This window comes from Tursiops truncatus, unplaced genomic scaffold (assembly GCF_011762595.2).
Source record: "Tursiops truncatus isolate mTurTru1 unplaced genomic scaffold, mTurTru1.mat.Y mat_scaffold_39_arrow_ctg1, whole genome shotgun sequence".
Lineage (NCBI taxonomy): Eukaryota > Metazoa > Chordata > Mammalia > Artiodactyla > Delphinidae > Tursiops > Tursiops truncatus.
The window spans coordinates 263,203-290,616 of NW_022983296.1; the positions used below are offsets into that span (position 1 = coordinate 263,203).

The window sequence follows — 27,414 nt, forward strand, 5'->3', positions numbered from 1 at the left end:
GAGACATGATAGTCGTTCCTGGCACAGAGTTGAGGTGGAAAATCCTGTGCTGAGTCTGGCAGGACAAGGGTGTCTTCCAGGGCTCTTGCACTGGCACCACTTTCTGGTCACTTAAGAGGACTTAAACATTGTTCTAGAGGCTCAATAAAGTCAAGAGTGTCCTCCCTGGGGTTCACTTACCAGTAACAGCTGTCTCTTCCTCCACTGGGTATGTCTGAATATGTCAGGAGGCTCTCTGACCCACAAGTACCCATAAGTACAGCAGGAACCAGGAAGCACCATGTGTATGTAAGTCTGTTGAAAACCCTCCACAATACTCTTCAGTAAATTAGATATATTCATGAGCAGAGAAACTTAAGAAATGTAATAACAACAATAGTGATAAATAATAATATCAATAGTGATTACAATCATAAAGATATTAGTTGTACTACTACCAATCATAATACTAATAAACTTAAGGGCTGAAGGATTATAGACTTCCCTAATTGAATGACAAGTTTCCTGGGGTATTTTGGAGTCAGAGTCCTAGGTTAGCAGCCAAAGTTGTAGGTTTGCATAGTGAAGGTATAAATAGAGCAAAACTAAACAGCAGCAGGTAAAAGAAATCCATGGGAGGGCGTGGGCTGACTTAAGTCTCATATTCCAAGCCCAGAGGAGAGCACTATGTAGAAGAGAAATGTTGATCCTGGGCTTTCCTGACACATGGAGCCAGCAAATCTCATGAGTTCTGACGACTGGTGTCTGCAGCTCTAACCCGGAAAAGAAAAGCAGGACTCCAGGTACACGTTCAATACGTGAAAAAAACACGTAAAATTTACATGGAGCTTCAGCTCTATCTCTACTCCCCACTGCCTGTCAATTGACAAAGTGACAGATCAGGGCTATTGATTGCCTTTTGATGCACCTACAGACTTACCTGGAATTGGGAGGAGAATATTACTTATGAATTTGCATGTAAAATTTTTATAATAACCTATCTGGAAGTTGAATTACCACTATCTTGGGAAATTGATAGGTTATTTTACACAACACCTCATACTGCTTCCTTTAGTAACATTTGTTCACAAGTATATATATTTCTGAATATGTATGAAAGGCACATGTCATATCAGCCCAGAGAAGCCATTGACGGGGCTTTAGAGATCAGTGACCGTTTGAGACGTGTTTGTAGAACTCATTCATAAAGAGTAGGAACTGCTGGACATATTGCAGAGAAAGATGTACACAGATGTGATCTGGAGGACGCCCGTTGTCTCATCTTCTGAGTGCGTCTCTCAATATTTCATTTACTTCCTTTATGCATGTCTTATTGAGATAGGCTCTGCAGCTTCCACATATGCTGCTGCACTCTTGTCCCCTGACTCATGCTTCTGTAGCACTTAGAGCAACCTGGAACGAATGTGTTCCTTTACTAATCACAGCACATGTGCCCCTTCATGGAGATACAGTCTCCATTACCACAATAGCACGTACTCCTTACTAGTCTGCCACCAACACGCAGAATAATGCTGGACACAGATATGGGCTATTTTATCTAACAGACAAGTGACTTTATGTTGCTAAGTAATTCTTCTGCTCGGGGGACTACTATGAGGTTTGAACACAGCAAAAAACACATAACAGCTTGTATCCCCCTTTCTACATGAACTCCAAGTAATAATCTCATGGGTTTTATGTTTATTGGATTCTGTTAGAAAACAGTCTTAACCATATTATGAAAACGTTGCTTCCTTCCTGGCTGAGACATGTAAGCAGCCTGCAGCCTGTCTTTCTTCTTGGGCAAGAACAGCAGCAAGCCAGAGACTTTTACTGTCTTTGAGTGAAGTGTCAGGGTGACAACCTTCAGTGTTTCCCCCCTTCAGGGTGCTCGAACCTGGGCTGCCATTGATGCCCCTCACACTTGAGCCTTGGCATGTTGTCCTGCGCTTGCATTGCATGCACTGTTCTCAGCACAGAACTTTAAATCCATCTAGCATTTCCCACACGTACCAGGGCATCCGCTCTGCAAAACAGATATAATTTCCCAGTTGGAGCAAGAAGAGTAGGTGTGGAGGGAAGAGGAGGGTTTCCCCAGGCTGGGGTCCAAGTCAGCTCCAGACACATGTGCTCTGTGTGGGGAGGGAGCAGGACACTTGGAATGTCAACTGGAGGTTGGCTCGACTAAAGGATATTTTTAGAAATGTATGTGAAGCCATTGAGTCAAATTATCCAGATTCTGTCATTATGCATCACACATCAATTTCTCTTCACGTTTCCCCCTGTACTTTTCACCTCAGAGAAGCAAAATTCCTGTCCACGTGGGAGTTAAAATTTCATGTTTTTGTCTTTGCCACGGTCTCTTTAATAATGTTTCCTCTCATATTCCCTGTAGCATCTGAATTTATTTTATTTTTCTTTTACCTAAACACTGAACGTCTATTAACATTTTTCTAAACCATGTTTCTATTCACTGGTGTATTCCTCAAATTCATGTTCTTTCCCCATGTAATGTACTTTTCAACAATTTAATCCCCAAATGTCACATGTGTCACTTCTTATTAATTTATTTAATTTAATTATTATTTTTGTCTTATTTCAAGCAAAAACTGTGACCATGAAAAGCAAGAAATGATATCCAGGCAAGTTATTTTCCTGGTGGAACAATGTAGCTGTAAGAAAATAGTAAATTTCTTCAGGTGTGAACCCTGGCCATCCACATGTGAAACCTGGGAATGAGGTAAGTTAGGAATTCAGCAGACTCATAGAATTCAGTTACAGTGCAGTGTAAACACCAGACCAGCATAAAGTGTTCACTTTATGGACTAAATTAGACTGAATTTTGATGATAGCTAGTAGAAATGCTACAAAGGGGGGATGTCCATGCAGAAGATTTACATACTATGTGTATGTAACTGACATGGAGATCATTTTAACTGGAGAATATCATTGAATAGACTTACATACACATGAGTTTTCACAGCATAGAACACACTTTTACTGTAATGAATGAAGGAGAGCCCTGAGGGATTTTTAATTCCTTAGTCAACATTGAATTCTCACACTGGATCTATCAATGCTAAAATCAAACTGAAAACCTGAGTTCATATCAAAATTCTCAGACATGGAAAAATGCTTATCAAGAATGTTTACCACACATTTCAGCTATAAATTCATAATTTTGGCTAATAACCTCTTATTTTATAAATAAGTAGAATAAAAATATAGATTTGTTAAGTAATCTTAGAATGATAAATACAAAATTTTGTAACAATAAGTACTTTTGTAAATAGGTTAGCATTAAGAAATATATATAAACAAAGTTATATGTGACAATTATTATGATCCACTTAATTGTGATTGTCAGTAAGATTATCAGTTGCTTTCTCATCAGAAATTTTGCAGGCCAGAAGAGAGTGAAATGATATGCTTAAAGCATGGCAGAAACTACCTACCAACAATTCTATATCTTACAATATTATTCTTCAAAAATGAGGAAAATGAGAGACAGTCTCAGACAAAAGCTGAAGGAGTTCAGTACCATAATACCGATCTTTCAAGAAATGCTAAAGTGAGTACTTCAAGTTCAAATGAAAGGACACCAGTAACTTGAGGCCATATGAAAATATATATGTCTCTGATAAAGGTAAATAAATGGACAAATAGAGAAAACACTATAATTTTGACTTTTGGCTATACTTTTTATTATTCTAGGATATTTTTTAAACCAAAATATTAAAATAATTATAAATTTATTGCTATTGCATGATTGTTTCACCCAAAATTCATATGTTAAAAATACAACCTCCAAATGTGTTGGTATTAGGATGTAGGGCCTTTGGGGGGTGCTTAGGTTATGAGGGCAAAGCCACCATGAATATAATGTGTGTGCTTTTATTTTAAAATATGTATTTATTTACTTATTTGGCTACATTCGCTCTTAGTTGCAGCATGTGGGATCTTTGTTGTGACGCACAGGCTTCATATCTAGCTGTGATATGGGGGTTCGGTAGTTGCAGCACACAGGCTCTCTAGTTGTGGCAGACAGGCTGTAGAGCCAGCATACAGGCTCAATAGTTGTGGTGCATGGGCTTAGTTGCCCATTGGCATGTGTGATCTTAGTTCTCTGACCAAAGTTCGAACTCATGTCCCCTGCATTGGAAGATGGATTCTTAACCACTGGCCTATCAGGGAAGTCTCTTGTGTGCTTTTAAAAGAGACCTCAGAGAGCTCTCTAGCCCCTTCCTCCAGGTGATGATATAATGAAAAGTCTATGACTCAGAAAAAGACCTTTACCTAACCACCTTGATCTCACACTTCAGCCTCCAGAACCGTGAGAAATAAACTTCTGTTTATAAGCTACCCAAGCTGTGGCATTTTGTTATAGCATCCCCAAATAACGAATTCGTACATCTACATTAACAGAAAACAATGTATACATATGTGACTTGTGACATTAATAACATGTAATTAATGTGTAATGTAATTGGAGATGTAATAGAGATTTTGCGTGTGATTAAAATTATGTTGATATCAGTTTAAGCTAGTTTGATAGGATTTTATATGTAACCTCCATGGTATCCACAAATTGATTATCTATAGAATATACACAGAAGGAAATTAAAAGTAAGTCAAGTCAGTGGACTACCCTGGTGGTCCAGTGGCGAAGACTCCGCGCTGTCAATGCAGAGGGCCTGGGCTCAATCCCTGGTCAGGGAACTAGATCCCACATGCCACAACTAAGAGTTTGCATGCTGCAAAGAAGATCAAAGGTCCCCCAGGCCACAACTAAGACGTGGCACAGCCAAAGAAATTAATTTTGAAAATGAGTACAAAAAGTAAGAACAAAGGACGTCAGTATGTGAGAAAATGTGGGACAGAAAAGCTATATGACATTACAGAAAACAAATTGGCAATTAAATGTCATTCCATATCAGTAATTTATATATATATATATATATATATATATATATATATATATATATATATATATATATATATATATGTCTTAAACTCATCAGTTAAAAAACAAAGATGTCCCCAGCCTTTTTCTGGCATCTGGGCCTGGAGGGGCTGCTCTGAAGACAGGCGAGCAGCAGGGAGGCCCACGGCAAATCCCAGCCCGATGCGAGCTGTTCGTCATTTTCCCGGGACAGCTCCAGGGTCTTGGTGTCTAGAGAGCTGCTGATGGAGGGCAGGGGCGGCCGCGGAGGTATATGGGACAGGTTGCTCATCAACTCCAAGCGTAATTCCAGAAAGAATTCCACTCTTCAAACAGGTCGGATAGAGAGGAGTCCCCTATTGGACCAGGTACAGAGCTTTCTCCCACAGATGGCTCAGGCAAACAAAAAGCTAAGGAAAGGAATATCAACTGCACCACCTGGTCATTTCAATATTGAAAATATTGACACTCTCGGAAAAGTTATGCAAATGGATATGATCTTGTTTGAGATGAATCAGTCTGATTCAAAAGAAGATGACAGTTCACAAGAGAATTCACAAGACAGTTCAGAGGACAGTTCAGAATTTGAGGATGAAGATGATAGCACCTCTTCTGAACGTGAAGTCACCATCGATACAATTAAGCTTCCTCATTCAGAAGATGGAAAAGGCAAAATAGAGGTTCTGGACCGTCCTGCCAGTGAAAAAAAGAAAACAGGGACATAAACAATCTGAGAAACAGGTGATAGTTCCCGCTAATTCTGTGGAAAAGAATGTGGCTTGCTGGTTATTTTGCATTTCGGATACCTATGGTGTTTGTTTGCAAAAATGAATGTATTTTGCTTCTTGGAGAAACAGAAGCTAGCTTTTAAAGAGTTGGAAGAGATAGCATTTGGGGACTCTTCTAAGAGCAGACTGTTTTTGATCTCATGCTAAAGAGGTTTAGTTTAGAAAGCTTAACTTTATGTATGGTGATGAGTGAATTTGTTGGCATCCTCTTTCATCAGCATAGACTTCAGAAATCTCAAACTTATTTTAAAGTAAAAATACAAGTTACCCATTTGTTTTTGTTTTAAATTGGCCTCTTGGGGCTTCCCTGGTGGTGCAGTGGTTGAGAGTCCGCCTGCCAATGCAGGGGACACGGGTTCATGCTCCGGTCCAGGAGGATCCCATATGCATGGAGCGGCTGGGCCCGTGAGCCATGGCCGCTGAGCCTGCGCATCCGGAGCCTGTGCTCCGCAACGGGAGAGGCCACAGCAGTGAGAGGTCCGCGTACTGAAAAAACAAAACAAAACAAAAACTTAGGTTGGGTTTCTTTTTAGGTTATTATAAAGTCATATTTATTTTTTACCATCAAAATGGGTTCATTGAGGGAGAACTTTTTTTTTTAAACATCTTTATTGGAGTATAGTTTCTTCACAATGTTGTGTTGGTTTCTGGTCTGTAACAGAGTGAATCAGCTATATGTATACATGTGTGCCCATGTCCCCTCCCTCTTGCGTCTCCCTTCCACCCTCCCTATCCCACCCCGAGGAAAAACTTTTTTACAAAGAAAAGAATTATATTTAGATGCCCTCAGACATATCACTTTAATTAAAAAAAACAAATCTTTTCCAGTTTGAGCTGGAAAACTGGTGCTCTGTGGTTTAATCACTGTCAGTGACTCTGTAGCCTCTCAATGCATGTAAAATTTGCTGGTTGGAAAATTTTGTGGTTTTTTTGGTTTTTTTTCTTTTTCTCATAAAGGAATTTTTTGTTTCAGCTAATAAAATTATTCCTTCCAGTTGCCCACAATTTTGAAACCTATTAATTGTAGAGAATAGGAACACCCCAGGAAAATAGGGCACAGTACATAAAGAGGTAGTAACAGGTTTTCCCTTTCAAAAGGCAAAATGATCCTGCATTGGAGTTGCCTTTCTGCCACATTCTTGATCTTATTTAACTTGTTTGGGACCTCATCTGCCATGGGCCTGGCTTTGCTCAGGATATAGACCTGAGAATTTAAAGGACTGTCTCCAAGTGCATTGAGCTCATGAGACTTTGTTGCCTAATATTTTAGGGGTTTGTTTTAATTATTTTTTCCTACTCCTCTCATTAGCTTATAACATCTTGTAAATACGCTGAAGATAATTCTCCAAGTTCCTTCTGGTATTTTTCATTGGGAATTGGAAATCGGCTGTGCACTCAAAGTATGCAGAAGTGAACAGATCTGGAAACAAGACTTCTCAGCTGCAAAGGGTATACTTTGTAGCACCAAACAGCTGTGATGGATTACTGGTGTGAATATTTAAGGATTGTCTTCTACCAGATAATATTCATGCCACATTGTGGGAAGAGTTGTATTTGTCTGGTTCACTCCTTAGCTTGGTGCATGGTACACAGTAGGCACTGAATGATGTCGATAAATGAATTTACAGGTATATTGAGGATGTACAGGGCATTTTAAGCCATGGTATCCATGCAGATATGAAAGTGTAACTTCACTGGAAATACAAAGCCAAGTAGAAATAGTCTGATGGTCAGTGAAAGAGACTAGTCAGTCTAGAATACATACTAGTGTGTAGAATTATATTTCTCTCCTGCTATGGCCTTCTCATATAATACGCCTAGGTAGTCTATACAGTTAAAGAAGTCAACTAAAGTCAGTTCCTCTGGACATTCTTATGACATAGGAGGAAAAGGAAAAACAAAAATTTAATATGTGATAGGGATGTCGTTTTAAGTGTAAAATGGTTGAATTATTTAATATACAGAGTCAGGGGTGGCTGTTTTTAAACCAATTTGGATACTAAGATAAATTATGTAGGTCTTAAAGATTTAAATATAAAGAAATAAAATTATAAGTTTCATACTAAAATATAGGTGAATATTTAATAACATTAAAAAAACAAAGATGGACAAGATAGACATATAAAGGGCCCAACTATATGTTGTCTACAAGAGCCTCACTCAGAAGTAAGGACATTCATATGCTGAAAGTGAAAATATTGGAAGAGATATTGCATGAGAACACTAAGCAAAAAGAGGAGTGGCTTTTCTCCTTCTGCAGCTGAGGATGTGGCCCCTACATTTCAGGGAGTAACCAGAGGCAGGGAGCAGGGGAAGGGGCTGGGGCACCCCTCCCACCCTCTGCACCCTGAGCCAGGGAAGTCAGAGGGACTTGGCCCCCTCCCGAGTTCCATTCTTCCTCCAATGAGAATCGTGCTGATCAATAAGGAACAGGCTATAGAGCTGATTCACTTTGTTATAAAAGCAGAAATTAACACACCAGTGTAAAGCAATAATACTCCAATAAAGATGTTAAAAATAAAAATAAAGACCTGGGGAAAAGAGATGGTCCCCGTGGAGAATGCCTATGTCCTAAGTTTATCTGCTGTCGGATTGGCTTGAGAGAGGGCAGGAGTTACATGATGTGTTCTCTCCCTTCAAATCCATTAACTTTTTCTTTCTTGATGTACGCACACACCCACACACACAAAACGAGTATAAAGCCCATATATATAGAATGCTAAAGGTTTGGTCTATGAGCTTGAAAAGAGGAAAATAGAACACTTGAGGCCGACTGCAGCAATGTGTTTGTGTCTGTGCATGTGCATTACTAGGTGGAGGGTCCACAGTATCCATCAGATACTTAAGGGAGAACATATCTCCCAAGTGTTCTGGATTTTGTAAATTATCATAGGACAAGAGTCTTCAAGAAAAAGCAGGTAGCTCTCTCACACACCACTCATTAAAGTAACAAATATTTATTGAGAGTCTCCAGGATTCCAGCATGTGGAATTTTCTGGAGACTTAAGAGGTGAAACGTAAAACATAACCACCTTCACCAAGTTTATAGCTCAGTGGAGGCAATAAGAATTAATATCTCACAGTTTTTCTATTTAAGTATGACTCAGGGTTTAAGGTAATTTTTCTGCATCGTGTCCACAGTGTCCCAGGACTGACACCTTCCTCAAGCTCAGCACCTAGAACACAGATCTGATTGAGCTAAACTGGTGATGCACCTGCTTCCCAGCAAGGCTGTGGCCTCTAATGGCTGTCTCCTGCTCCTGTGTCCGTGGCCTGATCAGGATATGGGAGACACTTAGGCTGATTCCTCAGTGTGTTGTGTACTTCCAAGGCCGAAATTTGCTGAGCAGAACATAACTTCTTTACTTTTGTGAACATCTGGCCTCCAAAAGGCAGAAATATTTAGTGACAATGTACTGAGGACATAATTCCTTATTCATTCCCTGACCTCCACTCTCTGTCACAGAGACATGCAAAACCACGGAATCAGGCTTATGGGTCATGACTTGGCTGTGTCAAGAAGTTCTAGGCCATGTGGGAAGACTCCTCTCTCCTCTGAGATTTCTGCTTCAACCAACGGGGAGCAGCTTCCCTTCAGGTCTGAACTGAAACCCTGTAAGTTCATATATTGAAGTCCAGACACTTGTACCTCAGAATGTGACTGTATTTGGGAATAGGGCCTTAGGAGAGATGATGAAGTTAAAATGGGTCACAAGGGTGAGCCCTAATCCAGAGCTGTGCCCCTATGAGAAGATTAGGACACAGCCATGCACACTCAGCTCATAGAGTTAAGTCCATCTGAGGATGCAGTAAGAATGCAGCCACCTGCGAGCAAGGGAGAGAGGCCTCAGAAGAAACTGAACCTGTAGACACCTTGATCTTGAACTCAAAGCCTCCAGAGCTGTGAGAAAATTAATTAAGCCTCCCAGTCTGCACTTTTCTGGCAACCCTAGCAAAACCCTAATACAGCTTTATTTCTCCTCTATCCTCTCTTGCAAATAAAACTTATGAAAATAACACCAAAAAACAAAGTGTATAAACTATTTGAAAGAAAAACGCAGGGGAGCCACTGCACGGGCTGATGAACTACACATGCGTTGATTCCTCTAGTTTTCTTTGTCTGCTTCCAAAGTAAGGGAAAATAGTCAAAATCACCACGGAAGGCTTGAGTAGACACTTTAGAGAAGGCATAGCTCCATGGTGAAACAAACTTGACATGTACTCAGTTGGTAGAAATAGTAAATGCATTTTAATCCTTGGAGGTTTAAAAAATTCAATTTCTTGGCTTTCTAGAGAGGTTGTAATACATGTACATGGTTGAAGGTCCTGAAAATTGCATTACATTGTGCCCTGCACCGCCTCCCCCTCTTTGCCCAGGAGCCCCTGCCCTCCACAGGTAGCCATGCATCTGGTTTCCCACTGCAAACTTCCAGAGTGTCTTTATGTGCATACAAGCAAATATGAATATACATTTCTCCTTGGCACCCTAATTAAAAAGACAAATAGTAGAACGCTAGGCACGGTGCTGTTATAGCTTGCTTTTATTCATTTGACAGTATCTTGCAAATTATCCTCTATCAAGACATCGTTTCCTGCACGACAGTGCACTGAATGGATGACGTACTATAATGCACTTTGCCAATCCACGTTGGGATGCACGCTGATATTCAATAATCTGTTTATATTACAAACAATGCAGCAATGCATAATTCTGCTAGCAAATGTGTAAGGTATGTTTCTAAAGGATTTATAAACTGCAGTGTTTTTAACAGAGGATTTGATAAGATACTCTGTTGCTGAATCCTTCTGTGGAGACTAGCAATGAGCCTTTCTCTTTCTGTAAACTGCAACTTATCAGATCTATCCCCCCACATATCTTTAAGAATGCTTTCCAGCCTCTTGTACCATTCAGAAACCCTCCATAATCTGCTCAGCACCTCTCTTTATTCTCACACACGTTACAACCTTACCTGGCACAGCCTTAGCTGGCACATACCTGCTGTCTCCACCTTGCTCTCTGCCCATTTAGCAGGATTTAGAAATACTGAAAACCCCTCTTTGATCATCCCCAAATAGACAGCTTCTGTGTGACTCAACTGTTTTATCACTAATTACAATGGTAATTACAATGCTGTTGAGTAACAATAGTAATTTTCAGTTCTGTAGATCTCGGAATTTCTCACTTCACCAGTGTCTACACTAGTGGATCTCAAAACAAATTCTCAAGTCACTGAAATTGTTTCTTGCCACGACAACGCTGTATGGTCATCTAGTCGTCCTTGCAGCAGCGGACGCCAGGTAACAACCAAATGGAGGAAAAACCACCGGGATAGATCTGGATGGCACGGAAGAGAAGATGCGCCTCCACCCGTCCGAACTCATCCCCTCTGGCCCACCACAGGTCCCATTTCTCTCCCCGGGTTGTCTCCTCGTCCACACGCGCGTTCAGAGGCAATTCCGGTACGAGATTCTCACGAGGAGCCTCTGACAACCGCGCCCACGCAGGACCGCGCATCGCCTCATGCCTCCTCACGACCATCACCAGACGCCCCAGGCACCTTCCCATTTCCCCATTTGTTAGGCTTCTCCAACCACGAAGCCACAGGCGGAACCGTGGCTGCGCCTGGAGCGCCCTCCCCTCTCGCCGCGACTGTCCTTGCTTTCACCTGTGGTGAGAGCACCTGATGCACACAAGCGCTTCGCCGACAAGGCCAACAGAAGTGGGGACGCCGGGCGCTCCCCCGTAGACGCAGTTCGGCTTGCAGGGTAATACCGTCTGCGGAGCCCCATGACCGCTTCTTGCGGTTTTCGGAGAAAGTGGCCGCAGGGGAGGAGCTCCACCACGGCGACGGCACCGGGACGCACCGTTTTCCCAAGGCGGCCAAGAAGCAGCACCGGGCGTCCTATTGGACGGGGCGTGGCGGTCCCGTGTGAAGGAGGACGTGAAGGCCGAGGTCGCACTTCCAGTGCCTCCTCCTTACGCCACTCGGGCCCTACACACTGCGGAGAAAAACATATTTGGGAAAAAGGGCGAACGGGATCAAGAGAGAAGGCCGGGGGAAACTTGGCGGCGTCCACGTCCGTAGGAGACTTAGAACCACTCTCAGGCGACACTTTGAAAGCGGAAGTACGACCACCGGGCCACACGGACGACTCCGGGGATGGATACCCCCTCTTGACCACGTGCTTCAATGTGGGCGTTTCACGCGCAAGGGACACAAGGGAGTGCCGGTCGAACCGCCCAGACCCACCACTCAAGAACTTCTAGGGAGCACAGTGCCGTCCTCACACTACGAATGTCTGCCCGTCCAAATCCCGCGAGAGCAGCAAGCGCCCATGCGCCGGAGACCGGGACCCAAGCGCGCCATCCAACATGCTCATCGGGCCCTCCAGCAGCCTCAGCGCCCGTGCCCGGTGCGTTCACCACGTCCGGAGTGGGACGCTCGTGGACCGAAGTGGTAGAAAATGAACGCCCCTAAAGTGACTGAGAAGGACGGACCATCAAGACTCAGGCGCTCCGGAGGGCTCGCAAGACCTCTCCCTACACAACGCGGCGGGCGGCCCAGGTAGAGTCGAGTCCGTTTAATTCTCGTGGCTGGAGGAGCACGGGCGGTTGCTGGTCGACCAAGCTAGGCAACCCTCACAGCCCACTAGGGAGCGAGAAAACGATCACACCCTCATATACCTACACACCCAATCTCCAGCGAACGCAGGAGGAGCCCATGCCCCGGGACCACCGGGACAGTCGCCACACGCATAGCCGGGCTCCCGGAACGCTGCCTCGCGCCCGGCGTCCGAATGTCAGCCCTCGCGAAGATCGCCGAAGCTCCGGAGACAAGGGACGATATAAAAGCGGCCGCCAGGTGGCGCCCGACCACCGGCTCGAACGTCCCCGGGCCGGATCCCGATCGCCGAACGGCGAGGGTGCAGTGCCGGCCGCCCAAACGCCCGAGCTCGTCTCCGGGAGTCCGCCTCGGAGCTAGCGCCCGGGTCGGCACGACACGATGCGACCCCGGCAGCAGACGGGAGACGGGGAGCTGGGAGGATGGTGCCGGGAGGCTGCCGCGAAGGAGACGCGCTCCTCACGCTATTCCTGGGCCGCCGGCCGCTGTAAACAAGGAAAATTCTGCAGGGGGATGGACTGCGTGAACTGTAAGCTGAAACCATGAACGTACCAATAGAAAACACGGACATTTTATTCTGTAATTGCAGAGTGGAGATGTTACTAAAACATAAAAACCAGGGCCCAGAAACCATAAAGGAAACGATTGATAACTTGACCACCTAATTGATCTTTACATATTCCACAAGCACAGTCAAATGACAAGAAGTGGGTAGGTGGGAACATTTGTGCAAATACATGTGTACTAAGAATATTGATCTCAGTATTACTTAAGAACAGAACATTTAGAAAACAGCCAATGAGCGGGACCAGGTAAGTAAATTTCAAGTATATTCAGACAATACAGTAATATCACTTTGTGCTTTGGTTTATTGATTTTTTTTTAAAATGAGCTAGATGTATAGGTATTGACTTGGAAAAAATGTTGATGACAAGCTGTTTAATGAAAATAGTGAGTTTATATATATCTTTTGAAAAGAGTAAATGGAAAAGTAGAGGATTGGAATAGGTAAAGCAACTTTGCAAAACAAGAGTAAATTCCTCCTTACAGCCTGGAGTCAAGAACCAGAAGGATGAGTGTGTCAGAAACAAACATGAGCCACACTTCCTGCTTTTCTGCCCCCTCCTTCTGCAGTCCTGGGACAGGCAGCTGGCATCTCAGCCCCTCAATGTCTCTCCTCCACCCACACCCAGAACTACCTACAGGCAAGAACTTTCACTCTGCAGGCCTGGCCTCCCTATGTCCTCAGTCTCTTTCCTCATATCAGGAACTCTTAGTAATTCACTTGGTTTGCCCAGTCGTCCATGCCAAGGGTTGCTGGTCCCAACCTACACCTGTGCAGCCTTTCTCTCCAAAAGCTTTGAGCTGATTTCCCAAGGGAAGGACATTCCCCTGACATAGCAGGTATGAGCCAAGAGGACAACTGGAAGTTCGCGCCTGGATCCATCATACAAATTTTGTGTGCACTCAACTCCCAAAGACACAAGAGCGACGGAGGGTCCACTGTATTGTTAGCGCAACATGGCCATTGCTTTCTTAAAACACGCAGGCTCAATCAGCAAGTCCAGCTGTGGCACCAAGAAAAAAGAAACGCACATGCACACACACATATCGGCAGGTAATCTGTACTCCTGCCAGGTCAGAGAGTGGTGGGAGCAGAAAAGAAATCATTGTTGCCACTTCTTGGGTCCCCTGTGCTGACAAACCCTGGTGGCTGTATTGATGTTACTGGCGGGGAGTGAGGGCTTCGAGCTCCCTAATCTGTCATTTGCTGTCCAGTGCCCTACATTTCATTCTGTCTATCATACACTTTCTCCTCAATACACACTTACAATTAAGAAAATAATCTGCATATGTTACATTCAATTTTCAAGTTTGAGCAAAGGTGAAGAACACATAGGGAGTGACCTCCCTGGTGGCACAGTGGTTGAGAGTCCACCTGCCAATGCAGGAAACATGGGTTTGATCTCTGGTCTGGGAGGATCCCACGTGCTGCGGAACGGCCAAGCCCGTGAGCCACAACTACTGAGCATGCGCGCCTGGAGCCCGTGCTCAGCAATAAGAGAAGACACGGCAATGAGGAATCTGTGCCCCTCAAAGAAGAGTAGCCCCCACTCACTGCAAGTAGAGAAAGCCCGTGCTCAGCAACAAAGACCCAACACAGCCAAAAATAAATAATAAATAAATAAATAGGAAACTCTTTAAAAAGAAAAGTACACATAGGATAATTGAGTTATTGTGAAGGAAGGAAATTTTATTTATCTTCTTTCGTAGACTTAAAAATGTTCAAATGTAGTCTATAAAAAGCTTAATATTTAAAAAATTAGAAATAGTAAATAATTCCTCATTACTCTTTATTGTCCAGCATCCACCTCCACCCCAGCACCTTTCATATCTGCTCCACCCCCCACTCCCCCACCCCCACCCTGGGTCTGCAAACTTGTTTCTCTCATTACTATCACCTGTGTTCACCACACACCTAAGGCTGTTGTCATTCACATGGTAATTAGGGAATTTTTCTTTACTGAGGCTAAGGGCTGTATTTATTGTTTTTAGTGAAAATCTCTCCCATGTGTTCTGTGAAGTCACAGCATTAATGGAGTCTGGAACAAGTGGGTGTGAATGACGGAAGGAGATTATTTCCACATCAGTCTCCCTAACAGGGTGGTGAACATAACTGGCATTAGTATTTCATGGGTGTACTTAGAAGATCCAGGCCAAAAGGAGAAACCTGACCATTTGGCAAAAGACGGACCAATTCAAGAATAAAAATAAGTCTCTTCTCACCTGTTGTTTCATTGTAAGGAACTCAGCCAACACTTGTCCGCCTCTGCATACTTATGCAGAGTCAGATGAAAAACTGAGCAGGTAAAGATGAGGAAAGGGAAAGCAACCAAGAGAATCCAGGCATTTAAAGCATTGTTAGGCATTCCAGGCATGAATCCCCAGCCACTCACCTGGGAATGAGCTCTACCACCTAACCCCCAGGCATGTGTAGATATGGTGAACCCCCCTCTCTCCAGCGTCAACAATAAGGCAGTGTAGGCTACTGCACATAATCAAGACAGTAATATTTTCATTTACACATAAAACATGAAAATTCTTGGGTGTTGTACTTTTATTAGAGCTACTTTTTCAAAGTTATTTCATTAATGTTCAGTTCCTAGGAGTTACACCAAACTGCAGGAAACCCGCAAAATGATCAGTTGGGGAATGTTGACTCCACAGAAAGAACACCACTCTCAAATGTTTCATGAAATAATTCTTGATCAAACGCACCAGGATTTTTTCTCCAACACCCGCCCCAGTGCTTCAGAGGCCCCACCCTCTCTGCTGTGCCCTCTCCCCACATCCCGGATGCCCTTGCCCTTAGTCACCTTGGTTCCTCCCCATGTGGGAATCAGGCAACATGAGAGCCTCAACACTATTGCTGCCCTACATGGCCTTGGACCATGTGGCCAGGCCACTTTGGATCTACTTCATGGTGGGGAAAACAATCCAGGGACTCATGTCTTGTTGGAAGGTCTTGTCACACAAATCAGGACTAAAAACCCTTTGCACAGGAAAGCAGCAGGAGTACGTACATCATAAGCCCACTGTTGGGTACCACAATCCACACAGGGCAGACACGCTCATCAAATATAGAGTGAAGTTTAATTTGGGGTGAAATTTAGTCGACACCTTCAGATACATTAGTGAAAGAGTAGGTGGAGTTCTGTCCTACTAAATGTCATGGGGAGAAACATTCTTCACTTCATAATTTTTCTATAGGAAAGTATGTGTCAACTGTCAAGTGCTACCTAAGTCAATGTTAATCATTAACTACTGCATAGACAAATACTGATAATGTGTCAGGAAGAGGGGTGGGTCACAACCCTTTGATCCTGAGACCCTGAAAAGAGAAAACATTCCTTTTGAGACCCTGTGATTGAGATTTACCTACGTTTGCTCATTTATCTTTAGTACAACCCTGTTACTTATAGATTAGTTACCTTTTAACAAGTAACATAAGCTAGGTTCTGAAATTTTGCTTATGTGAGAAGATCATGCAGCTAGAAAATGACAGAGCTAGAATTCAAACGTAGCTCAGGCTGTTTCTGAATCTCAAATTCCTAAATATGCTGGTGTTGAGGTGTGGATCCCAGATTCAAGTTTCACCTGGATATGTCACCTATCAAATCAGTGGTTGGAATCCTCCCTGTTATCATAACACTTCCCCTCCAGTCTGTTCACACAATGACTACCGTGCTTAGGTTCTCCCAACACAGGAATCCTCCAGTGCATTGACCCAGCCTCCCGATCATTCCCATGTCTCCTGAGTTTTATGGAACAATTCTTAGGTCCCTCTGACCTCTCAGCACAGCTGATGATCAAGACCCCAATCAGAGATGACAAAAAGACTCCGCTTCCTATGGCTGCATCTATCATACGTATCTCCCAATGAGTTTTATAAATATCTGCATCCTACCAGGACGTGATCATAAACCATTCTCCCATGCTTTGCACGCACTTCGAATGTTCCCCTTGTTTTTTTGAATCCCTGAAATTCTCACCTTCCCTCACTTTCAACAGTGTGCTCACCTCCTACCATGCAGATGAAGTAGAATATCGAAGAAATGTGTCAGCTCACTGTCATGAAGTCAACACCTATTCCTGAATCTTCACCCATTGGCGATGCAGCTCCTGTTTAAACTGAAAGTCATTTCTACTCCTGGATAAGCCCATTTTTCTCAAATGTATCCCCTTCCCTCCTGCTCTCTGGAGGATATTTTATTATTAATTGTAAACTGAAGCTCTTCTACCAGCTAACACCCATCTCTTCCCAGTCCATTCCCTTTCATCTTTTTCAGTTTCTTCATTTTTTTTTTTTTTTTTTTTTTTTTTTGCGGTACGCGGGCCTCTAACTGCTGTGGCCTCTCCCGTTGCGGAGCACAGGCTCCGGATGCGCAGGCTCAGCGGCCATGGCTGACGGGTCCAGCCGCTCCGCGGCATGTGGGATCTTCCCGGACCGGGGCACGAACATGTGTCCCCTGCGTCAGCAGGCGGACTCTCAACCACTGAGCCACCAGGGAAGCCCCTCAGTTTCTTCATTCTTGAAACAAAATCTCTGAACCAATTTATCTCTACTTCCTGCCCAATGAATTTCCTCTTTCCAAAGTAAACTGAAAGAGCAGTACAGGATTAGTGACAATCTCTGGGCGCCCCTCCCACAGTTTGATTTACTAGGGTTGATCTCCCTGTTACTGTTGACTTGCGTATACATAAACCTTTATAACATTATAGTTATCTCTCCGTGATTAAATCCAATGAATGTTTCTCAGTATTTTACTTGAACCCAAGCAGAATTGGACTATGACCTCCGTCAGGAAATTTATATTTCCAAGGTCCTCTGACATCACAAACTCCCCACTGCCTTTAAACTAGTCAGTTCCTGCCAGTGTACTGTGCACGGTTCTCCTCAAACAATACTATTTCAACATCTCAAGACTCCATTGTAGCCCTCTTCTCTCTTTTTACTATATACACCATCTTCGAAAACTGTTATAATTATTCAGTCTATGGCTGTTACCACTATGATAATAATGCGTAAAAACGAATGCTAGATTTCATTTATGAGGTCTCATCCATAATTGCATGGGAAGCAGACACCTACAATGAAATGTATATCACACAGAAGCCAGGAACTTCCTCCCTAAATAGAAACTATTACTCCTCTCTTCTGCAGTTTCAGATAGCGGCTCCACTAATTATTTGGGGCTCAGTCATTGACACAACGTCTCAGAACCACACAAAGAGAACCAAGCATCGATTTTATCTCTACAATGAGCGCTCTCGTCTCTGTTCATCTCCTCCCTGATATACACATATATAGTTCCAGCTACACTTATACTGCTTCACTTTCAGGTTAAATGTCAGTGCCTCAGAGATTCCTTCTTTAAATTACTAGCTAAGTAACTCTCCTCTCTCTGTTGTCTTGAATAGAACCTACAGGCAACACACGTAATATTTCGCGATATCTCTACTCATCTTTATTTTTTCTTTTCTTTTTTTCCTGTTTTCCTCTCTGCACCAATTGCAGAAAAGTAAACCGTAGAGTCATAAAGCAAGTTTCTCTTGACTATTACATAAGGATTGTAAATGCACAGAAATTCCATGTACACAGTAACCTAGTCTACTCTCAGATGGCCTGTGACCAATGTTCTTTAATCAAATTAAATAACTATCTTTAAATTAATAATTCTTTGAATAATAAATGACTTTGATTCCTCCTGGAGAAAATTTTATTTAGTAATCACCAGAAACAAAATGTGTGGGAAAACTGTGTTTGTGTCTTTACTTAAGTATGCAACAACCACACTCCTGAGTTCAAAGTTTTAGTCTCTTTCTATAGAATCAGGCATAGAATTGTCTGTGGGCTCCTGTTAATAGATCTGATAACCTCATATATTTTATAATCATAAAGAATTCTTTAATCTGGACGCCAATCAGGATAAATCTAATCAAGGAACAACTTCCCTAACACAAACTTTTCCTTCTCGACACGTTAACCACTTAGATACATGTAAGGAAAGTATAAGAGATTCCTTTAATTTGCTAATATTCTAAAAACCTCCAAAAGCAGTCTTGATGCCTTGGCCGGAGGTCTCACTGTTTTGTGAATTGTGGCCAGTTCTGGGAAGAGAATTGCAGCTGGAGGATTAGTCTTTATATAAATATGTTTAACCTACAAACAGCCCATCAGGCTGTGGGTTTTGTGTGGCTTTATATAAGGACTGGTGTTGTTTGATGATATCAAACATTCAAGGAAGATATTTTTAGGGTTTTATAGCATTTGTATTTTAACACCAAGGTAAATAATAATTAAATTATAATCAATTACATGAAGTTTCCAGGGAGGCAGGAGAGAAAAAAATACAATTGGAGAAATTGAGCTTGGCCAAGGAAGAGATGATTCTTCAATTTTTACTATGGGCTTGGGAATAAACCGTGAGGAATATTTGTAGATTTTGTGACAGTGAGCTGAAGAATTTCCTCAAATTATCTGATTAATGTGTCTAGTAGAAGGTGGTCCCTTTTGTGGAAAGTGGCGAAAGTACTGAGAACGATTAAAAGTCAAAAGATATGGAGAATGTCTGAAATATTTGTGAGGCATAGAATAAGACTTAATCATCTAGATATAGTACAATGGCCAGCGATATTTGAAAGATGTTGGGAGATTTGTGAACCCTACCAGATTTAATATCCTAGTTAGATTCAGTCATGGAAGAAGCAGGTACTTGGAGCCCTCCAAGATTGGAATCTTGACCAGCAAATGTGATGAATTTGGAAGGAATATGGAAAGAGGAATATGGAAATTGTTGGTCTTCATAACTATATGTTGAAATTACTTGATTTGATTAATTTGGAATAAAAATGAAGACGGTTGGCACACATGTTAGGAGAGTGGGGTCAGTGCACTGGAGGTTCTCCTAGCATGTGGGGCGAGGGAGGAAACTGACTAATAACTTGGAATATCATGGGTTAATTACCTTTAAAAACTCTTTGATTTTTATTTCCTAATAAATAAATTTGGGGAACTAATATTTCCCTTATGAGAAGCAGTAGCCAAAGCCTTCTTAGTTTGACCGTGGGAAACAAGATTACTCCTCTTTTCTCATAGGCCAGTTCACATTTGTAGGTGGGGTGGTTGTTCACTGCCAGGTAAAGATTTATGGGTTCATGAGTCTTAGGTCTGAAAACTCTAGATAGGATTCAAGTCTCATGGCTTTCTTCTCTTTCCTTGGATTTTTCTGCTTAGAGTAAACAGTGTCTCTGAGAGAGAATACTAGCAGCTGAGTTCTTGGCAATGTGTCTCCAGGTGAGTGGGGACTTGCTCTTTCTCCTGCTTTGGTAACTCTCTTTCTGGTGGATAAAAAGGTGTCACCACTTGGACTGAGTGCTCTAAGTGTATCCTGGTGCGAGTCAAGGCTCTGAGCACTAGTCCTGTCGTCTGGCATCTCTGTGAGTATTGTGGAGTAGGGCAAGGGCTAATACAGCCACCATCTCCTTTCCAACATTTATACCGACGTGCTCCAGACTCCATGAAGGCTGTGATGGTAAAGTGGGCACATGAGAGGTTGTATTTCTCTCTGCTCAGCCATGGGTTTGACGGGGGTGTGACTCACTCCATAAGCGAGTCTGCGATGCAGTGAGCTCTGTCATGTGATGGACACAAGTGGAAGGATGAGCAAGAGCAGAAGTTCAAGGTCTGGAAGGGGAGGAGGTGTGTGGACAGGTGAGATCTATACATCCAGGGTCAGAGATGGTAGCTAGAGGGCTGTTCTGGGCTGAGGGGGCAGGAGAAAGAGAAGAAGCCCTTCAGAAGGACTGGCCCAGAGAGGACAGTGGAGCCAAGTTTGCTTTTTTTCTTTGTTTTTCCAATTTTTAATCTGTTTTCTGAGAATACAATTGACTATTTTGAAAACTCTAAAAAGTCACAGCAAAATATGCCCTTTCATTCTTGTTCCAAACCAGCCATTTCCCCCCTGTTTAGGAACCTTTGTTCAGAAACTGGAAGCACTATACAGAAAGCATTTTTTCCTTAATTGGTGCATTGAGTAGGATATAGTAAGTAGAGGAACACTTAGAAAACTGTGGCCATATGTGAAGCCCTGGAGGGGCCTGAACCATCGAGAGTCTCTGATTAGTCTCTGAGCAGGGAAGACAGGAGGAAGCTACAGGAGAGACCATGATAGTCAAAGTGGTGAGGTCCCAGGAAACGAGGAGGGAAAGAGGGACCTCAACCCACAGGAAAGGTCAGTTGGGGATCATCTTACAGTTTGGCAACCCCGGGACCGCTGGCTTGTAAAGTTGAGCCCGTCTGTCCTCATATCTGGTGATGAATGCATGGTCTGTGTCAAGGTTAAGTAGGCAGCAACTGCGGACCCCAAGTTGTATATACAGTCTGTTCACTCACACAAAATTGTGGACATTGCATCAAGGCTCTCTGACTTTTTAATGACTCATTCACCTGTAGCTTTTATTTATTGGGTTTTGTTATGTTCAAACATGTCATGTCAGCTCATTTAATCACTCAACTCTCTTGAAAGGTTATTAAAGTATTTCCCACATGAGAACAGTGAGGTTTGTATTGGGGAATACTTTGCCTGTAGTCACTGCTGATAAGTGGCGGAACATGTAAATTGCCTGTCTTGTGCTAAGTCTGTAGATTTAACTGAAAGTAGTGGGGAGCAGGGATATTTATGAATTCCCAAGTACACATTATTTAATTGCCAGTCAGCTCACCATTAACATTCTTTTGTGGACTGTGCAGGTTATTTCATACCACCCCTCATGTGATGCTCCTTTACCATGAAAGTCACTCTGTATTCAGAGTGTGCCCATCTCTGTGATGCACCTGAAAGGCATATGCCAAGTCAGCCCAGAAGAACATTGGATTTGATGTCAAACAGGTTTGAGCTTTTGATGCACACAGCTGCCTTTTCTCAGTACTGTCACCCTCGACCATCACCTCTGAACATTTGGGGAAAGTGGGCAGCCTGAACCAGAATGTCCTGCATGTTTTTAGGAATCAGTGACTTTCAAGACATGTGACTGTGAACTTCATCCAGAACTGGGGTAATGTCAATTGCAGGTTTCTTTGAGTGAAATGTCTCTGGAATCTTGTTGAAGTCAATGTGCAAAACTCCCTCCGATGGTGTCACAATTCTGTGAACGTATCAATCTTATTAATCTAACCTTCTGCATATTCCTTGGCCTTAGAGGAAAGGATGGTTCTGTGGCTACTGGTGCTAAACGTCAACGCAGCACCCATTGTTTCAGTCCCTCCCTTTTGGTGCTTTTCCTCATCTTTATCTCGCCAACATCCCACCCATTTTATTTTTCATTTGTTTTACCCTTCAAGATATATTCTAATTGTCAATATCCTATAATATGTTTCCAATTTCTTATATATTGCTCCATTTCATACTTTTTCTCTGTGTTAAAGATCAACATTTTAAAAATGTTCACAGACAGTAGCTTCAGGAAGAAGCCATTTATCTGAAGGCCAATAGTAAGTTTATGGGGATAAACCCCACTGTCCACATTAGAGACATGATATAAGGGTAAGAGGAATTCAGCCCAACCATCTGACTGAAAGTGGACTTTAACGCTGGCCCGGCAGAGGCTTTTGAATAGTTTGCATTTGGAACCATTCCGCCCCACCCAAAAAAAACTGTACCTTGAGATTCAAAAGGGCAGTTGCTTAAATGTAGCTCGTGTATATAGTGTTTGAAAAATAAAGAAGACCGAAAACTTAATCAGAAAACGATGGCAGTGAGAGGCTACAAAATAGAAAAATCTATGTGAATTCAGCAAAGTGAGACTCTATGTGAATATAAGTAACATGGTGGGGTGGGTAGTTAGTGGAGACCATCACTGAGGGAGCAGCCTAGAATTCATGTGTAGAGAACTAAAGAAATGAATTTTATGTGAGCAAACTTTTAACAGTCTTTCCTTTCCTTATCAATAGCAGAGACTTCACACTGGAGAAGAGCCCACTGAATGTAACAAATATGAGGAGATTTCACATAGAACTCAACTATCACGCCATATGAGTGACCTCTCACAGGACAGAAACCCTATGCTTGCAATCAATTTGGAAGTGCCTTCAGCCTTTATTCATCATTGAACTAACATAAGATAATTTATACTGGAGTGAAACCATGCAGGTCTCATCAATGTGGGAAGGCTTGTAGACAATGCTGTAACCTTAGATGACATGAGAAAACTCACCCTGTAGTGAACCCCTATATATGTTATAAACGTGGCGGATAGTTTAGCTGGAGCCTCATATTTAAATACACCAAAAACTCACACTGGAGAGAACGCTTAATGTGATAAATGTGGGACAGACTTCAGCAGAATCTTAACTTTTATTCACACTTATGAACTCACAAGGTGAAGGCCTCTGTCTCAAAACACTGTAAAATCTGGTGCCTCAATTATTCTATTCTATTTATTTTTTCTATTAATGTGCCTCTTATGACTTAAAATTGAATTACAAATACACTAAATTTTTCACAAGAGTCCTAGTCCTAGAGAATTTGTGGACCCGGCCATGAAAATTCCAAGAATTCAGTCAGGCAGGGATTTATTCCTGCAACAGAATTTTTTATCCAAAATGTTTTTCCCCTACCTAGAACAGATAGATATGTCAGAATCAAGAAGGTGGAAGATCATTCCAGAAACACAATATTGTAAAGCAACTATACCCCCAATAAATAAAATAAGGTAAGATAAAATAAGATAAATCATTGCAGACATGGAGAGTTCCATTTTCAGATTTGGAGAGGGTAGGGGCTTCCTGATAAGGTCGGGCTCCTCTTCAGATACATTGCTTTTACTTTGTTGGCCTAAAAACATTCATTATAACCCTAAAGTCCACGGATGTCTAATGGGTGAAAGCATGGTATTGTAGGGGTCTATAAAGCATGGGATGTTGCCTGCAACGTTTGTGTGTCTGTGCTCCTGTCTGTGTACATGCACACGCACACACACAAACGTGCAAGCAAGGGAGAGAGCATATAGCATCCATCTGATCCTAAAGAGAAAATGTGAGTCTGGAATCAATGGTATAAATGTGTCATCAGGAGAGAGAGCATCTAAGTTACCTTAGTCATTAACTTATGAAATTTTCAATTATTAACAAATATTTACTGAAAGCTTCCAGGATTTCAGAACTTGGCTTGTTATGAGGACTAAATTGTAAATAATACAGTGTTCCTATCTTCGTAGAACTCTACATTCTAACGCAGTCAATTCAAATACACTGCAATATAAAATTTCTGATATTGAAAATCAAACATACATAAGGGTTTACAAATTGTGTAACTACAAAATGTTTGCTCCTAATTTACAAAGAAAAGTTGCCACTTTATAAAATAAAATTGAGATTTATAACGGTGTCATGATAGAACTTTGGAAGGCCAAACATTGTCAAAAAGACTGGGCTTTAAAAAAATATTTTACAAAATTCTGAACCTTTGAAAAGCTATTCTGCAAGATTTGGGAAGATTAAAGATAGATTTCCATTTCTAACAGCCAAGATAATTGTTGAAAATATTATGAAATAAGTATTTTAAATTAACTGTTCAATTACAAAATACACTTTTGAAAATCAATAATGGTATTTATTAGAATACAAAAACTGCTGCACATGTCCACTAAAATTCCATTTAGCATCCATTTTAATCGAGATTCAATGCGGCATCATTTTATTTATTCATTTATCTTCTTCCAGTTAGCTGAGATATTACTGACATAGAGCACAGAGCAACTTTACAGTGTATAATGATTTGACTTACATATGTTACGAAATGATTATCACACTAAATTTAGTGAACATTCATCATCTCATGTAGACACAAAGTTAGCGAAATAGAAAAATGTGTTTTTCTTGTGATGGGAACAGTTATAATTTATTCTCTTAACCAGTTTTATGTGTAGGAGACAGAAGTATTTATTATCTTTATCATGTGCTATATTGCATCCCTGGTACTTCATCTCTCTTTCGGCTGGACGCTTGCAGTTTGGGCCACCTTCATCCAGTCCCACCCTTTCCCACGCCCTGCCTCTGTGGACCACAAATTGGACTGTTATTGGATGAGTTTGTTTGCTTGTTGGTTGGCTGTTGAAATATAACTGATCTACAACACTATGTTACTTCTTGTTACACAACAGAGTAATTTGGAATGACTATACATTTCAAAATGAGCACCGGGTCCTCTGCTTGGGGAAGGGCCAGGGCACCGGCGCGTCTGAGGCCCTGGGCCCCGCCGCCAAGCTCAGGGACAGGCCCCTGTCTGCGGAGGACAAGGCAGCCTCCGGGTGCCAGAGGATATGCTGGGATCGCGCCCCTTCTCTCCGTCCTCCGACCCCAAGTTCCCTCGGCGACGGGAGAGACAGCGGGCTGGGATGTGCGCCTAGGGAGGGAAGCAGGTGCGGTTCCGGCCACGGGGGGCTGATCTCGGCCGGTGAGAAGCCCTCTGCCGGGCCGAGGACCCGCTCTACCGCCCGTGGTGCTCCCATGACTGCCGCTTCCCCTGAGCGCAGAGGAGCGGGACAATCTCCTGGGCCTGCAGGCCGTTACGTTCCTCTCCTCGCCGCCTCCAGGTCTCCCGCTACGCATCCAGCACCTGCGACGTCAGCGAGGGGGGCGGGAGCTCGTGCGGGGATGGACCCAGCCGCAATCGCCGCCCCAGCCCAGAGCTCTGTCGTGTGCTCTGCCCGACCCGCGGTCGCTCCTTCCCGGGCCTGCAGGCCGAGCTGACACTGACGCCAGAGGCGCCGTCGGGTTTTCCTGGCCCGTCCCGGGACACCGGGCCGCTTCTACTTCTGGCTCCACGTGCTTCCCGGTCTGTAGCTTAAGAGCCGAAGGACGCAGCGCCCGGTCGCTTCTCTGGCTGCACGTTGCGCACAGGGTCAGCATTGGAACAACAGCGCGGGGGTCAACTACACAGTGCACCCCGCGTGCTACTTGTTTGATCTTTTTCTCTGGTGTGGAAGGGCCCAGATTTCCCATCCTGGGCAACAGAAATGTTCTTTATAAATGTTTTGTAGAAGATATTCTGTCCCCTACCAAAATAATATATTTGGTGGCTTGAACTGTCAGAGTCATCCGCTGGTGTTGGCCGTGAGGTTGAAAAGCAGGTCACTGCCGCAACCACTTTTGGGTGCACAGAACACACAACAGCTGTCAGACTCTGGCCATTAGCCCTCAGAGAAGGTGGACCCGTAGTGGCTGGACTCCAAGCTAGGGGTGGGGCTGGAAAGGCGGCTTTCTGTCCCTCTGGGAGCCACAGAAGTTAGCGGTGAATTGATGAATGAGGATCTGTGCCCAGCAAATAACTATTGCTCGGAACTCTTTGGTCCCATGCATGCGGCCGGACAGAGAGCACAGGGTCAGGACAGTCTCACTCACTGCTGGTGGATGGTGACGCCAACAGGAGGGGACCATACATGAGCGGGGGGGCACCCTGGGGGAAGAATAAGTCCCCTCCCATCTTGGGCAGATTTTGGTAACTTGTTTTTTGTTTTGATTGTAGTTTTCATATTTTCTGGCGGAGGGCTAGTACGATCAATTCGTTTTGAAATGCTGGTCTCCAAGGAGGGATGTTTGCACTGCAATTCGAGACAACAGGCCATTGCATCCTACATCCCATCGGGCAAATTCCACACCCAGCTTGTGCTGGTAAGAACTGCAAGCTAAGAGTGTTTTTTATATATTTAAATGGCTGAAAATAATTCATAAAAAGATTATTTGCAACCCTCGAAAATTATATAGCATTCAAATTTCCTTGTCAATAAATAATGTTTTATTGAAACACAGTTATACTCCTTTATTTACATTTTACTATAGCTGCTTTTTGGCTACAATGACTGAGCTGAGTAGAAATAACAGACATCCTATGACGAATCTAAAATATTTACTCTCTGGTCCTTTACACAAGTTTGCCAACCCCTGCTCCAGAAAAGCGGGAAAAAAATGTTTTTTGAAACTCATATGCTGGGATTTATACTTTTAAAACAGTTAAACTTTTAGCGACTTTTCTCCCTGGAAACAAACTTTAGGTAGATGTAAATATGTTAAATTACTCTCAGTAATCTCAGTTAGAATAAACACTAATTCACAATTATTCCTGCACTGAGGAAAGGAATCCACCTGCAGATAATTTTATTTTCATCTCAGAAATAATCACAAATTAGTATAACTAAAACCTAGCTCCACACAAATTAACATCAACTGCATAAACTGCTAGATATTTCTGAGCCTCAAAATAGAACATTGTAAGCCATAAAAGTATTTACTTTAAATTTTGGTCTGGCGACATCTCTTGCCTGTGGCAGTGTTTACCAAAGTTAATTGATCACGGAGAATTTCATCAAGAATCATTTTCTAATAGAAAACTATCAAGAGTAAATGCACTATAATTCACACTAGAGTAAAATAAACCAGAAAACAATCACATTGATGAAACAATGAATATGTAATTTACATAAGAATATAAAAATGTATAACAACAAAAAAATCACTTCTTAC

The 27,414-nt window shown here is 42.7% G+C and overlaps 1 long non-coding RNA gene and 1 pseudogene across 2 annotated transcripts in view; both read left to right on the forward strand.

Annotated features, from left to right (window-relative positions):
• The first annotated feature begins 1,905 nt into the window (after positions 1 to 1,905).
• LOC117310806 (uncharacterized) overlaps positions 1,906 to 27,414 on the forward strand; it is a 37,032-nt gene continuing 11,523 nt past the window's right edge. Inside the window, exons 1-3 of one of the 2 annotated variants that reach the window (XR_004524852.2) lie at positions 10,838 to 13,144; positions 21,646 to 21,784; positions 22,846 to 26,565. This is a non-coding gene — a long non-coding RNA (uncharacterized lncRNA). Of the gene's footprint in view, positions 2,720 to 10,837; positions 13,145 to 21,645; positions 21,785 to 22,845; positions 26,566 to 27,414 lie in introns of those variants that run through there. The other variant, XR_004524853.2, reaches the window with a different exon arrangement.
• Positions 2,857 to 7,194, forward strand: LOC141277752 (NOP protein chaperone 1 pseudogene; annotated as a pseudogene).